Below are 14,421 nucleotides of genomic sequence, written 5' to 3'. Positions count from 1 at the left end.
TTCATTTCTGATTAAAATCAGATTTGCAGGGTAAGTTACCCTGTGGTTTCTCTTGAGTTTCAGTGTTTTTTTGAACCACATTATTCCTTACTCTGTTACATTTTATGGTACATAGAGAATAGTCTTGTGTTATTCAAATTTCTTTACCTTTGTTTTTGAAGCTCATTCTCACTTGCAGAACTTACTGTTTCTGAATGGAATTGTTAAATTTATCCACAGTGTGTCTTTAAGTTTGCACCCTTCCCCTTCCCTTCCTGCCCTGTCCCAGTTCTTCACTGAAAGTGATATGTGAATTCTTTCAATGTGAATTGCATTTTTATGTTCAGAATTTCTGGACAGCTCTAGTCTATTATGTGCTTAATTAAGGTGTCTACATAGGTTATCATTATCTTTCTCACCTGAAAAGGAATGTGAATTTTGATCACTGAAATTGTAAGTTTACAGGCTAGATTATTTTTAAGGACCATGCCTTAAACCCAAATCACTCTGGCTCCCATTCATTGCCCAACAATAAGTCCTAGGCCTGGCCCCACTTGGTCATTGTCTGGGCCCTGATTGGCTCAGAGTGAATATAAATAGTAATTGTTTCTGTTTTGTCCAGAAACTCTGAGGGTGTTCCCCTTCTAGATCTATTTTTTTTAACTAGATAAAAGAAGCCTTTCTCTACTTCATATGTTACCTAGCCTTAATCATTGAAAGGGTGTTGCCTCAGTCAAACTGAGATCTGTTAAAGACCTTATCTTAAAGAAGCCAATGTCTCCAACTGTATCCAGGGCCATCTCAGATTGTCCTAATCTATATTTTGCCACTGGACCCAGATGATTCTGGAGGAAAAAGGTGAGGCTGGTGACTTTGTACAGCCCTCCCTCACTTAAATCCAATCCACTTGGATGTCATGGTTTCACCTCCCTGATGTGGTAGTCTTTGAGAATGAAGGACAAACAATATTAAGTTGTTAATGGTTTTTGTTCTGTTCTGTTCTTTTGGGAGACCTATGATCCTTAGGTTGTCTGTACACATCTGGTCAATATCAGTATGTTTTGCTTGCATAGTGAGTATAGTTTTTTCAATGTTATGTTTTTTTCTTCTCCTAGACTGTCCTTCACTTCTGTGTATTTGCATTCCTAATTTACTATTCTGTCTTTTGTTTCTTTGGTGAGACTTGCCCTTGCAGATTCCAGTTTTTCTGTTCTGCTCATTATTTTTGCTGTGCATGAATTTTGCTCTCATAATTCTCATTTCTCTTTTGAACCACTCAGGAACAGTGCATTGCAGTTCCATGTTCTTCTCACATTCCAGGAGTTGCTCTGTCTAATCAATGTTGGATTATTTTCCCTTGTTTTTGTATTTATTCACACATACCTGAATTTGACTAGATCTGGAGGCTATGTTTCCTTCTGTTTTACTGCTTTTCCTGTTGATTTATTGCTTTTGTTTAAGGTTTTTGATTTTCTTCTTCCTTAAGACCTTTGGTAATTTCAGTTTATTTTTTTTTTCTCCCATGATTTTTCTACATTCACTTTTTAATTCTGTTGCCTCAATGGTAGTTTCCCTGGGAGCTACATCTCAAAGCATCTCAGGCCTCCTCCTACACTGGGTAGTTCACAGTTCACCAGCCTAAGTCTCTATTCTAAGTAACATTTGGGTAAGCAAAACTGGCCCCTTCCTTCAGGTTTAGGGGAGTGCTGAGCAAACTGTCTCCATATACAAACATGGTCTCCAGTCCGTCCAGTTGTCCTGTCCCACTCCTGCTGTCCCTTAGTTCTTTGTTCCCGTATAGACAGTACTGCCATGCTAATGCTTCAGGATTGTCCACCCTGGCACTAGCAGCTCAAAGTTTTGCCATACTGGTGCTGTTACAGTGTGATAGCCCTGACAGGCTTTTGAACCTGAAGGGCTTTGGACATGCTGGTTGTCTGTCACAACTTGGTAAAATTTTTTGCAGCCAGGAGCTGGGGTCTCCATTGCACTGGAAAGAAGGAGGGGGGATCACAGTGTGGCAGTGGGTTTTGTTGTAAGCTTGTGTCTTTTGGGTCGCTGGGTCTGCCTGTACAACCTTGCTGCTGGTAATGTGGGAAGTGGAGAAGGAATACTAAGTGAATTTAGTGTCAGTTAGTGACAAGTCATTTTTTAAAACTTTCTTTTGGATTCTGGGTATCCTAGACTATGGAAACAGTTGAAGTTGTTTCATCTTTGATGCATCATTTCTATTTCTAGAGAGTTTTAAGAGGCCTTGGGGACCAGAAAAAATATCTAGCTAGCGATCTTTTTACTCTCACAACCCAAAAGTTCCCAATAAATGCTTATCTACTAATTGGATTGTTGATCGATTGGCTAATGAAAGAGAATAATGACTGACATTTATATAGTGCCTAATATATGCCAGGCACTGGGCTAAGACATTTTCAAATATTATCTCCTTTGATCCTGGCAACAACAATGGAAGGTAGGTACTATGATTAATCTGTATTTTACAGATGAGGAAACTGAGGCACACAGAGGTTATATGACTTGCTCAAGGCCACACATTTAGTAAGTATCTGAGGCTAGATTTGAACTTAGGACTTCTCAAATCGCTATACCACCTCACTAAATGACAACTGATTTTTTTTTCTGTAAAGTATGAAACAGGGTCTTTAGCAGAAAAGGAGGAGGGAGATTGCTATAGAGAGCTAGAGGAAAAAAGAGAGCATTTGAAACAACTGCTATGAAACATGGGACAGAAAATTGATTAGGGAGGAATGACTTCTAGCTCTCTTTATTATCATATAGGTAGCAATTAAAGAGGTAGATTGTGAGAATAATCCAAGGTTTAGATTTGGCAAAGTGTGAGCAACAATAGTGCTCGTCAAGGGCACTAAGAGAAGGATAACTAACCATCAAACACATGGAAGGCGATTAGAAGTTGGATAACCAGCATTTCCCACATTCCCAAAAGCTAGGACAAGAAAAAGAAGTTGAGAATTCGGAAATGAAATACTCATTCCTCATTCTTTAATCAATGAAGACTTCTCATCTTACCATTCCTGCTTGAAATTTAAACCAGCTTGACAGGGGTATGGGCAAGTAGTGGTGGCCTTATGCCTACTATCCTCAGAGATTCGCTGCCTCATGAATTTGGAAGTACCTTTCAAATATAGTGATTATGGAGTTGGGAGAGATAGATGTAACACTTGGAGACACCAAGGAAGAGATGTGCACTGTTGCATTAATGAATAAATAAGCTCTAAATATAGTCCTTTCAAATTTGCTGAAAATTAATTCTCTATTTTTTAAACCATGTCTCCATTATATAAAACTATCTATATGATGTTGACTTCCTGTAAAGTTTTCACCTCTCAATGTTTTGTTGTTGTGCTAGCTAGTTAATGAAGCAGTTTTAATAAAGCAGCTAGTAGACCTCTCAATACATCAAATAGCACAGGTATCTTGTGAAAGATGAATTTCTTGAAAATTACAACACCATACAAAATAATGGTGCAGCTCTGAAGTGTCAAATTAAAGGCCTGTGGGTCACAGGCAGCCCTCAGAACTCCCACATGACCTGAATCAGATTAAAAAAATAAAACAAAAATATAATACAATGTAGAGGAGGTTAATTGGTAGTTTTCTAAATCAATATATGCCACTCAGCATCTATTTCTATTTGATACCACTGGTATCTATTTTCCACACAATGGGGATTCAAATAAAAAAGTGAGATATGCTCTGCCCTCAAGGAATTTATTTTTCAGTGTTTTATTTTCTCCAATTACTTGTAAAGACAAATTTTAACATTGATTTTTAAAAATTTTGAATTCCAAATTTTCTCCCTCCCTACCCCACCTCTTCCCTCCCTAAGATGGTAAGCAATTTGATGTAGGTTATATATGAGCAATCATGTAAAACATTTTCATAAAACTCATGTTGTAAAAGAAGAAATAGACTAAAAGAAAAAAGAAATACACACACACACACACATACAAATAAAGAAGGTGGAAAGAGTATGCTTTGATGTTCATTCAGACTCCATCAGTTCTTTCTCTGCATGTGAATAGCATTTTTCATCCTGAGTCCTTTGGGATTGTCTTGGATCTTTGTATTGCTGAGAATAGCTAAGTCATTCACGGTTGATCATTCTACAATGTTGTTTCTGTGTACAATTTTCTCCTGGTTATATCCTCTTCACTTTGCATCACTTCATGTAAGTCTTTCCTGGTTTTTTTTCTGAAATCCATTAGTATTCCATTACATTTATATACCACAGCTTGTTCAACCATTCCCCATTTAATGGGCATCCCCTCAATCTCCAATGCTTTGCCATCACAAAAAGAATTGCTATAAATGTTTTTTGTACACATAGGTCCTCTTCCCCCCCCTCCCTTTTGATCTCTTTGCGATACAGACCCAATACAGCAATACGGTATTGCTGTACAAAGCACATGCACAGTTTGATTGGCCTTTGGGCATAGTTTCAAATTCCTCTCAATAATGGTTGGATCAGATCCTCAGGGAGTTTATGACTGAAACTGTGTGGGGTGAGACCATCTGCCAGCAATTAATTTAAAAAGTCAGAGGTCCCTCAGATTTAGAAACAGAAAAGTTCTTTATTATGATCTCTCGAGAAAGGGCAGTCTCTGAACCCTGATAGACAAGATAGACAATCGGTGGGGAGAGGGGGCCACCAGAGAGCAGAGCTTAGCTTTATACCTTAAGGCAAACAACCCCACCCCACCAGTGACCTTTTACTCTCATTGATGGAGTCCAGGTTCACAATCTAACCCAGGTACGAGTGACAAGGAAACGCTAATTGAGCCAATAACAATTCTTAAGAACACTTTTATCCTTATTTGGTGAGTACATAGTTCAGGTTATTTTAGTAACTTGAAACTTAGGCCTAGCTGTCAATCAGAAGCCCTGAGCCATGCCAAAAGGTCCCTACCCACATTCATCCCACTTAACTCACAGAAAGGCCGAGATCCAGATTCCATGAGAGTGCTTAACCACCCCACTCAGAATGTTGTCCAGTCACTTCAGTAGTGTCTGACTCTTTGTGACCCTATTTGGGGTTTTCTTTGCAAGATACAGGAGTGTTTTGCCATTTCCTTCTCCAGTTCATTTTACAAATGAGGAAACCGAGGCAAACAGGGTTAAGTGACTTGCCCAGGATCCCACAACTAGCAAGTGCCTAAAGCCAGATTTGAACTCAGGTATTTCTGACTCCTGGCCCAGAGCTCTATCCACTGTGCCACCTAGCTGCCCCCATAATTGAGTAGGGGGAGTTAAGACATAAAGGGAAGCAGTGGCCTGAGAAAGGAAAACTGTTATGGGTTCACCAAGCTGCACTCCTTCAGGCTTTTGAATATCTCCTCCAAGCTACCAGTAATCTCTTCATCCTTGAAGATCCTCAACCCTGGAATTCACATCTCAGAATTACCTATCCCCCCTAACATTTCTCCCTCTGACTCTATTACTCTTCCCACAACCACTAGGCTGTACACTTCCAGACTTTTCATCATGGCCCCAGGGACAGGATATCTTTCTGCACCACCTACACCATTTCAAAGTCCTTTTATGTGTGGTCTTACCCATTAGAATGTAAGCTCTTAAGGGAAGAAACCTTCTTTTTCATTGTATTTGCATCTTCAGTGTTAGCACAGAGCCTAGTGTAATTTGATAAATGCTTGTACACTGACTCAACTGGGATTTACAAAGATTATGAATGGATCTCTAAAATAGATGGAAACAGGTCACAAAGAGTAGCAGGGCAGATAAAAACACATCTAAGGTGGATGGATTAATGAAGATATTCTATTTCTACTTGGTATTACTTACTTGTGGTTATAAACCTGTTCAGTTATTAAGATAATCTAGGTCATCTTAATCTTAACAAAATCTTAATCTTAACTTTATGAGAGAGAGAATGAGAGAGAGAGAGAGATAAAGAGAGAGAGAGTGTGTGTAGAACATTTAAAGGAAAATTTTCCCTTCTTAACATAAGAAAACTTTCTAGAGAAAATTCTTTGATTCTTAACTAGTGACTGATCATTGAACCTATTAGCCTCTATACAACATTCACAAGGATTTCCCAACTGTCAAATGAATTTCAAAGTAGAAGTAAAATAGCTTCTAGAAAATAGGGTGCAGGTGAAAAAATATAAGACATATTTCTTATTGTCACTATAACTTCCAAAGGGTATTTTTTTTAATGTGAAAAGATTATTGGATGTATTTTGTTCAATTGCATTGTTTGAGGTTACATTGTTGATACAGTTCAATTTGTCAATTTAATTTAAAAAATCATTTTGTGAGCAACTGTTATATGGGCCACATTATGTTGGACTTTTTTAGGGATACAAAAACTGTTTCTGTTTTCAATCTTTTAGGAGCAAAATTAAACAAATCAATAGAACTATATATAACTATAAATAGAAATAATATTACTGAGTTAGATAAAACAAATAAAAATTAACCCTCTTCCTAACTTCCTTATTTATATTAAGAGCATTGCCATTAACACCCTCCAAGTCATTGGGGGTCACAAGCTCTGAGTCATTCTTTATTCCTTACTATCCTTCACCCTTATATTCAACTGTCAATTCTACATCCATAGTAGTTCATGTACAGAACCACCATTGTAGTCTAGTTACTCATCACCTCTTTTCTGGAGTATGATAAATTTCCCCTGATTTCCCTGCCTGCAACCTATCCCTTCTCCAGGCCACCTCACAAAAGACTGAAAAATTGGCTGTCAGAAGTCTAGTAATTTCACTTCCCTACTCCAGAAGTTTCAATGACTCCCTAATGTTGTATTTCGGCGCAATCAGACTCTTTGTGACCAGGTGGATCACACTGTCTAAGGGTTTTTTAAGCAAAGATAACTGAGTGATTTACCATTTTCTTTGCTAGTAGATTAAGGCAGATAGAGGTTAAGTGACTTGATTTCATTGATTGTCCAACAGGAGGTCCCAGGTCAAGCCCTGCTTGGTTATTGTTTGGGCCCTGATTGGCTCAAAATAACTTTAAATAAGGATTGGTTCTGTTTTGCCCAGAAACCCTGAGGGTCTTCCCCTCCTAGATCTATTTTTTCTTTAAAGAGACCATTCTCTACCTCATTTGTTATTAAGCTTTAGTCACTGAATGGTTATTGCAATGAAACGGAGACCTGTTAAAGACCTTACCTTGAAAAGGTCAAGGTCCCCCCCTTCATCCTGGACCATCTCCAGTCATCCTGATCTGTATTTGTCCACTGGACCCAGATGACTCCTGAAGAGAAAGTGAGGCTGATGACTTTGCACAGCCCTCTCTCACTTAAATCCCATTTACTCTCATGTCATGGCATTGGGTCCCTGATGTCATGGTCCTCTTCCAGAAGGAAGGACAAAAAGCAACAGCTAGTACATGTCTGAGACCAAATTTGAATTCGAGTCTTCCTGACCCCAGGTCCAATACTCTATCCACTGAGTTAGAGGATAGCTGCCTCAATTCCCTATTATCTCTCTAGGCATATATAGAGAGATTTATATATGCCTCTAAAATATAAACTCTGGCATGTAAAGCCTTTTATAACCTGGCTTATTTACTGGCTTATTACTTATTCCCCACCCCCACCAAGCCTAGAAGCACTGTATGTTCCAGCCAAATCATTCTATACTGCTTGCTGTTCTCTGTAATTCTCTCTGAGCTTTTGTTCAGTCTTATTTCTGTGCCCTGTACATACTTTTTATGTATATCCTTTTTGAACCCCAGCTGCTTTTGAGGATCAGCTCAAATGTTAGCTCCTCCAACTGATTCTCTGACTTGTTTGTTGAATTGCATCAGATGGCATGTGCTGTGAGCATTTAGAGGAGGAAGAGCTCATCTCTGGCTTATATGATCAGGGAAGGCTTTATAGAAAATAGGACTTTTAAATTGGAACTTAAAATATGCCTAGAATTCACACAGATGGATACTGAAGAGGCTAGTTGAGGGGGTGTTATATTAAAGACAGAAAGAATTTCAGGAGCAAAGACATAAAGGAATAAAATTACAGAATTTACTAAGGGAGTGATAAATAGATTACATTGACTAAAATGTAGGGTGTGTCTATAGGATTATTGGGGTGACTGGGAGAAAATGTAATATAGGACATTTATAGAATCTTTACTGTTAATTGAATTTAGGGAATGGGGAATCATAGGAAACCCCCCCCACATGCAGAGAGTTAATAGGCTGTCTCCCTGAAAAAGGTATAGAACATTATTATCTTTCCTGGACAATTAATTGTTAATGATGTTTGGCTTCTTATTAGTTAAAATTGAAAAAAATAGTGGACATGTATTATTTATGAAATATTAAATACTGAAAGAAAATTAGTATCTCAGAGCAGTCAATTTTATTTTGAATCTATGATTTAAAAAAAATCCACACTTCATTACTGAGGCATTTCATGACTACTTCATACCTTTCATCATATATGATTTTTAATCCTTTCATAGAATTTTCTCATCCATAAAGTATAGGTGAATATGCCAATACAAAAACAAATAACTAGGTTGAAAATAATGTAACCTCTGTTGATACAAATGAAACACCGAGACTGTCGATTTATTATTCCTCACTCTGGCTCTGTGTCTGGCCATTTTCTTTTAGGTTATGCATGCCTATAAATTTCTTTCATGCCACCTTTCACCTAGAGAATGATGTTGCCAATATTCTATAGCTTATATATACCTAACATGGAACTTTGCATCAGGTCACCTGAAATTTTTATTCTTAGAGATAGAAAAAAAAACAAACAGAGAATGAAAAATTCAGATACCAGATTGAATAAAGGCTATAAAAAGTAGTAGTGTTGCATACAATTCCTTTAGAAATTATATAAATGTCTTATTTGGTGAATGACTAAACAAATTGTGATATATAGATGTAATAGAATATTTTGAGCTATAAGAAATGATGAAATGAAAATTTCAGAAGAAACTGGGATGACCTTTATTAACTGAGCAAGAGTGAAGTGAGCAGAACTAGGAGATCAATTTATACAATAACATTTTAGGGAGAAAAAAACTTTGAAAGACATTGACCTCTAATCAACACAATGAGAAACCATGAGCCCCCTCAAAATTAACATGAAATATGCTACTCACCTCTTTATAGGGAGGTGATAAACTTAAAATGTAGAAAGGCATACATTTTCAGATGTAGCTAATATGGGAATTTGTTTTGTCTGATTGTGTCTTGAGGAATTTTTTTCTAGTTATTTTTTTAAAATATATTTTCCCAGTGGGGGATAGTAAGAGACATCCACTTTAAATACATGTAACTAAAAAGAAATTGTATAAATGTTCAAAGGTTAAAAAAGTATGAGATTGTTTCATTGCTGAATTGAACTGGTTATTAGTCTTATTGGGTAAACTGCTGATCTGTAAAAATGGAGTCAGGAGATGTCATGGTTTCATTTTGTTTTTTACCTTTCTTTGGTTAAAATGTTTTAGGTACTCTGAGTAACATTAGAATTCACAGATACACTTAAAAGGAACAGAAGATATGAGTATTTAGATTAAAATCAAATCTACCTTCAGTCTGAAAGATAAACTATGCATTTTTATGTGGCCACTTGTAGTGAGACTGTATGTCAAGGACAAACCAATCAATAAAATAATATAATGGGAATATTAGAACTACTTGAACCTCTAGCCATTGAACCAAGGTCTGCAGCTGCCCCACCACTAATTACTGATCTGTACTTCTTATTGTTTGGAAGCATAACAGAGCTTGGAAAATCTGTGACCCATTCTATTTAATAATGTAATTGGAGCTTAATTCTAAAATAGTAAAAATAACAATGTCCTTGATATCTACTAGTGGAAAACTTGCATTCAAAGAAGTAAATGAATATATGGCATATTTATGATTTTTTTTCGAAAACCTTGTAGAAACCATTAGAGATCGTAAAATGCCAGACCACCATGAATAAAATGTTGACAAAATCCATCAGTGCCATATGATTCAGTTCTATTTAACAAATATTTAGTAAGTGCCAATTGTTTGCAAAGCACTCTGCCAGATGTTGAGGACTACTAAGGCAAAAGGAAAACAGTCCCTGCCCTTAAGGAGTTTACATTCTACCTAAATTTCCTATACCATATGGGGTCTCGACCCACAGTTTAAGAAGCGCTGATGGGGTCAGAGCAGAAAAAAATTTAAGAAGCCCTGAAAAAGACATGAAATATACTGAAATAGGTGAATGCAAAGTAATTGCAAGGGAATGCAAGCTAGCTTCAAGAGGAAGGAGTGTTAATAACTGGAGGGGGTGTGGAATGGAGCAGAAAGTCTCTTAATCTGTGCTATAGATCCTAGAAAAAGGAGGCTAGTGGTTCTTTAAGGCCAAGTTGAGCAGGAAGGGCATTTCATACTTGGGGTCCAGAGAAGCTGCTAGAAGTTCATTGGATGAGAGTCCAATCCTTCTGTCTTATGAAGAGCTATTCAGCTCATTATTCTCCAATACCATCCAAAGTCTAAGAAAAAGAAAACCTGGAGGCGTGGGCATGGCTGGAGGGACTGCCTATCTTACCCTCTTTGGTTTAAAAGGGAGAAAAAAAGGACAGACAGGTTTTGCTTCTGAAGGACTGTGCCTTGTGAGAAAGGACTTGGAGTTGATTGAGCAAAGAATAATCCCTGCTATTTGCAGATCAGCAAAGCTTGGTTTAAGTGAAAATTTTGTCACTGAAAGAGTGTAACATTATTCTCTGTGCACAGATGAAGGTAATTATGAGCCAACGGAGCTTGTAACTTCTTAAGAGCAGAACAACTCTGCCCAACTGGAGAAGGTGAGAAGGAATAGCTAGTGAATAAGTAGCATTGTGTATTGTCAATGAATTCTAAGGGAGCAAATACCTCAAAGCCTGCTAAGTTGTGGGTTGCTCTGGACATATAGGTTTCCCTATGTGCCTCCTTCTTATATTTCAATATGTGAGTTTTCTTATCCTCCACAAACACTATATATGCATATACATACATACATGTATGCATATTTGTATGTATATTTATATATCAATGAACAAGAGTAACCCAAATGCATAGGATGGATTATGATATTTGATTATTCTTGCTTTTGCCTTCCCATCAGTAAATATTATGATTATGATTATTACTTTTTTTTTTTGCTTTTCCTTACTCATTAGGTAAACGTTTTATAGGTGATGGTAATATAGCCTAGACTTATAGCCACTCCTAACATGGAGATGGCCCTGAGAGGCTTCTGAACATACCCAGTTTGATTAGCATGGAAACCCCCTCCATCTGGTACCATGTGTGTGTAGTAGCCTCCTTAGATTGGCCGTCTGTGTCTGCCTCTTTTTAGATTGTCTGCTTTCTGAAGTAAATTTTCATTTGTAAAAAGTCCTTTATTATAGTAATAATAATAGCTAGCATTTCTGTAGCCCTTTTAGGTTTTCATAGCACTTAAATATCTCATTTTACCCTCATAGTCTAGGATATAGGCACTATTATTATCCTCCTCTTACATGTAAGTATATGTATAAATGTATATACGTACACACACATATACACACACTGTTATATGTACACTTATGTGTATTTGCACATGCGTAAAATACAAATATCATATCTGTAATATATGTGGGTATATATACAATACTGATAGGTATTGTAGTGTAGTGGATGGAGAGCTGGCCTCAGAGATGTGAAGTCCTGGTTTTAAATCCAGCCTTTGACTCATACTGGCTGTAGGACCTAGATGTGTCATTTAAGCTCCCAATTCTCTGGTCAAATGATTTGTTCTGTGAAGTTTGGATTCAGTCAAAGGGCTGCACTTGAGGACCTAGAGGATCACGTGTGGCCTCAAGGCTACAGGTTCTGCATCCCTGCATCTAGGTGATAGTATAAAACTATAATTTGCAGAGAAGAGGCTATCTTATATTGGGTGAGGGAATTTATTTACCTGAGAGTTCTGTATCCAAGGCTTCTTAAACTTTTTCCACTTAGGACCCCTTCCATGCTTTTTAAACACCTTATGGGGTTGCAACCCACAGTTTAAGAAGTACTGTAAAATCACAAGACTAGTCCCTTCTCCATTTATCTCTATCTCTACTTATTTATTCTACTTATGTATCTTTCTATGTATCCATCTGTGTATTTATCAATTTATCTAGCTATGTCTCCATAAATGTAGTCATATTTGTTCATATCTATTCTGGTATTTTGTACAGGCAAGAAATGTGGACTTAGGTCTCTTGGGAAAGTAACTAACATTCTTTGCAATGAATGAATTAATTTTATTAGTTGGTGCTGTCCGTTTGGATCTGACCAAAGTAAGACTAGGTTTCCTCAGCATAGAGCATATAGCACCAGAACTTAAGGTCTGGGAGCCTCTACAGTAAGCTCATAAGCCTGACCAGAAGGGCTAGTGGGCCTGGATCCACTGGCAGATTTTCACCTGATTCTGTATATATCTTTCAATAAAATCATCTCACCTTATAACTGTATTTATTGTGTAACTTTTTCCAGAATCTTCAAATTCATACGTGAGTACTGATCAGCTTGTCTGTCAGGCTAATTCATAATGATGTTAAAACCATCAAACATTATCATATAAGTTGTGCTGATAATTCTAAGACTACATGAAAAAGTCATGTTCACCAAGATTTTTGTTAGTGCTTACATATATGGTCAGCCCCAAGTAACCTTATTTTGACTTGCAGATTTATATTCACAGTATAATGATTGCCTTGTAAGGTTTAAAATCAATTTTGGTGAGTGATAGTATTTTAAATCAGAGATATCAAACTTGGATTGTAAAACTCTCACGGTGCTGTCCAAACCAAACTCAAGTATAATTGGGAAATGTTCAACAAAATAAGTAAGAATACAATAAAATAGAGATAATGTTAATTGATAGTTTTCTAAGTGAGTATGTGGGCCACAGAGATCCCTTTGTTCTTTTTTGAATCTGACACTGCTAATTTTCATGATCTTACATTCATTTTTTTCGGAGGAGGAAAGGCAAGGCAATTAAGTGACTTACCCAAGATCACACAGCTAGTAAGTATAAAGTGTTTGAGGTAATATTTGACTCAGGTCCTCCTGACTCCAGGGCCAGTAGTCTCTTTACTGTGCCACCTAGCTGCCCCTTTATGTTCATTTTATTACAAAGAACAAGTCTATAAGAATATGAAGTGAACAGTATGGTGTTAAATTAGTTTAGTCTATTTAGTCTGTAAATACTTACAAATAATAACAGCTCACAATTATCTAATAGTATAATACATGTGACTTCAGTTTAAATGACCCCCCTCACAGAGACTATGGATATTATCGATGTGTTTTTAAGTAAGATTGACTAGAGCCTTGGAAAATAACTGTTAATTGTTATCTTTAAGGAAGTCTTTGTGAGGTGCTGACAGATACTCAGATAACTATTTACCCCCCTAAGGACACAGAGTTAATTGTCATAGAAAAATAACTATAAAAGATTTAGTGAATTATCCATTATCTTTGAGGGGTCTGAAGAAACATTTTGAGAAAAATGAATTCTGAAAAGAATACATACTTAAGGGAATCCTTTTTTTTCAGACCAAAGCTTTTATTTATTCATTTCTTTCATTTAAAATGTTCTTCGTTCATATCTTTGGCCTGAGATTCCTTGCCATAGTCCTTAACAACAATGCAACTGCAGCCAATCACTTTACCGGGGGCTTTCCCTCTCTGTCGATTTTACAGAGGCCTACCCATTCTCCCAGCTTCTTATTGTCATCAATCCTTGATCAAGAAGATTTGATGCTCAGCAGAAAGTGCCTCAACCAACTTTACATACATAGTTTCATCACAGTTGGAAGCAAGAACACAAAGATGAACTTGGAGTTTGTCCAAGACTTTGGTGGCTTCATGAATTCTACGAGCTAGGCCGTAGTGGATGAGTGTGATCTTCAGCAGTTCTTGTAGAGCAGTGTCCATTATACCTCCAGCCTCAATGCCTTCCTCCGCCATAGGCAGTGAAGCTAAATCTTGAAAACACCTGGGAGCCTCCACCCCCTGCTCAACTCAGCAGTAACAGGAAGAGAGTATGCAAAAGAATTCTTGAGAATCTTTAGTAGCCATTCTGAGAGAGTTCTGGGCCACAAGAACTATAAGATAAAGGAGATGTTTTCTCCGACCTTCACAAGCTCTCAAACCTCTAAAAAATGAGAATTAAGCACAAGAGGTACTGCATCTCTTTCCATGATCTGATACCAAGAACTCTAACAGTGTTAACCACCTGATGATCTAGCAGATAAAGAAGCCAACCTCTAATTCCTTACTCTGTCATTCAGCATTTTTCCTTCCAGCCCCTATACTTGGGCGGGGCTGCATATTGTTACACATGGGCTCCTGCTCTGGGATTTACTCAACAATTTCCTTGTTGTTGCAGGCTACTTTAAAATTGCTTTCCAGACTGGTTGA

General features: G+C 37.3%; 1 pseudogene; it reads right to left on the bottom strand.

Moving 5' to 3' along the window:
* Positions 1–13,572: 13,572 nt before the first annotated feature.
* Positions 13,573–13,968, bottom strand: LOC118840300 (annotated as a pseudogene).
* Between the last annotated feature and the right edge of the window lie 453 nt (positions 13,969–14,421).

Source organism: Trichosurus vulpecula, chromosome 2, assembly GCF_011100635.1.
Source record: "Trichosurus vulpecula isolate mTriVul1 chromosome 2, mTriVul1.pri, whole genome shotgun sequence".
NCBI lineage: Eukaryota > Metazoa > Chordata > Mammalia > Diprotodontia > Phalangeridae > Trichosurus > Trichosurus vulpecula.
The sequence above is the reverse complement of the archived record's forward strand: the minus strand, read 5'-3'. Positions and strand labels throughout refer to the sequence as shown.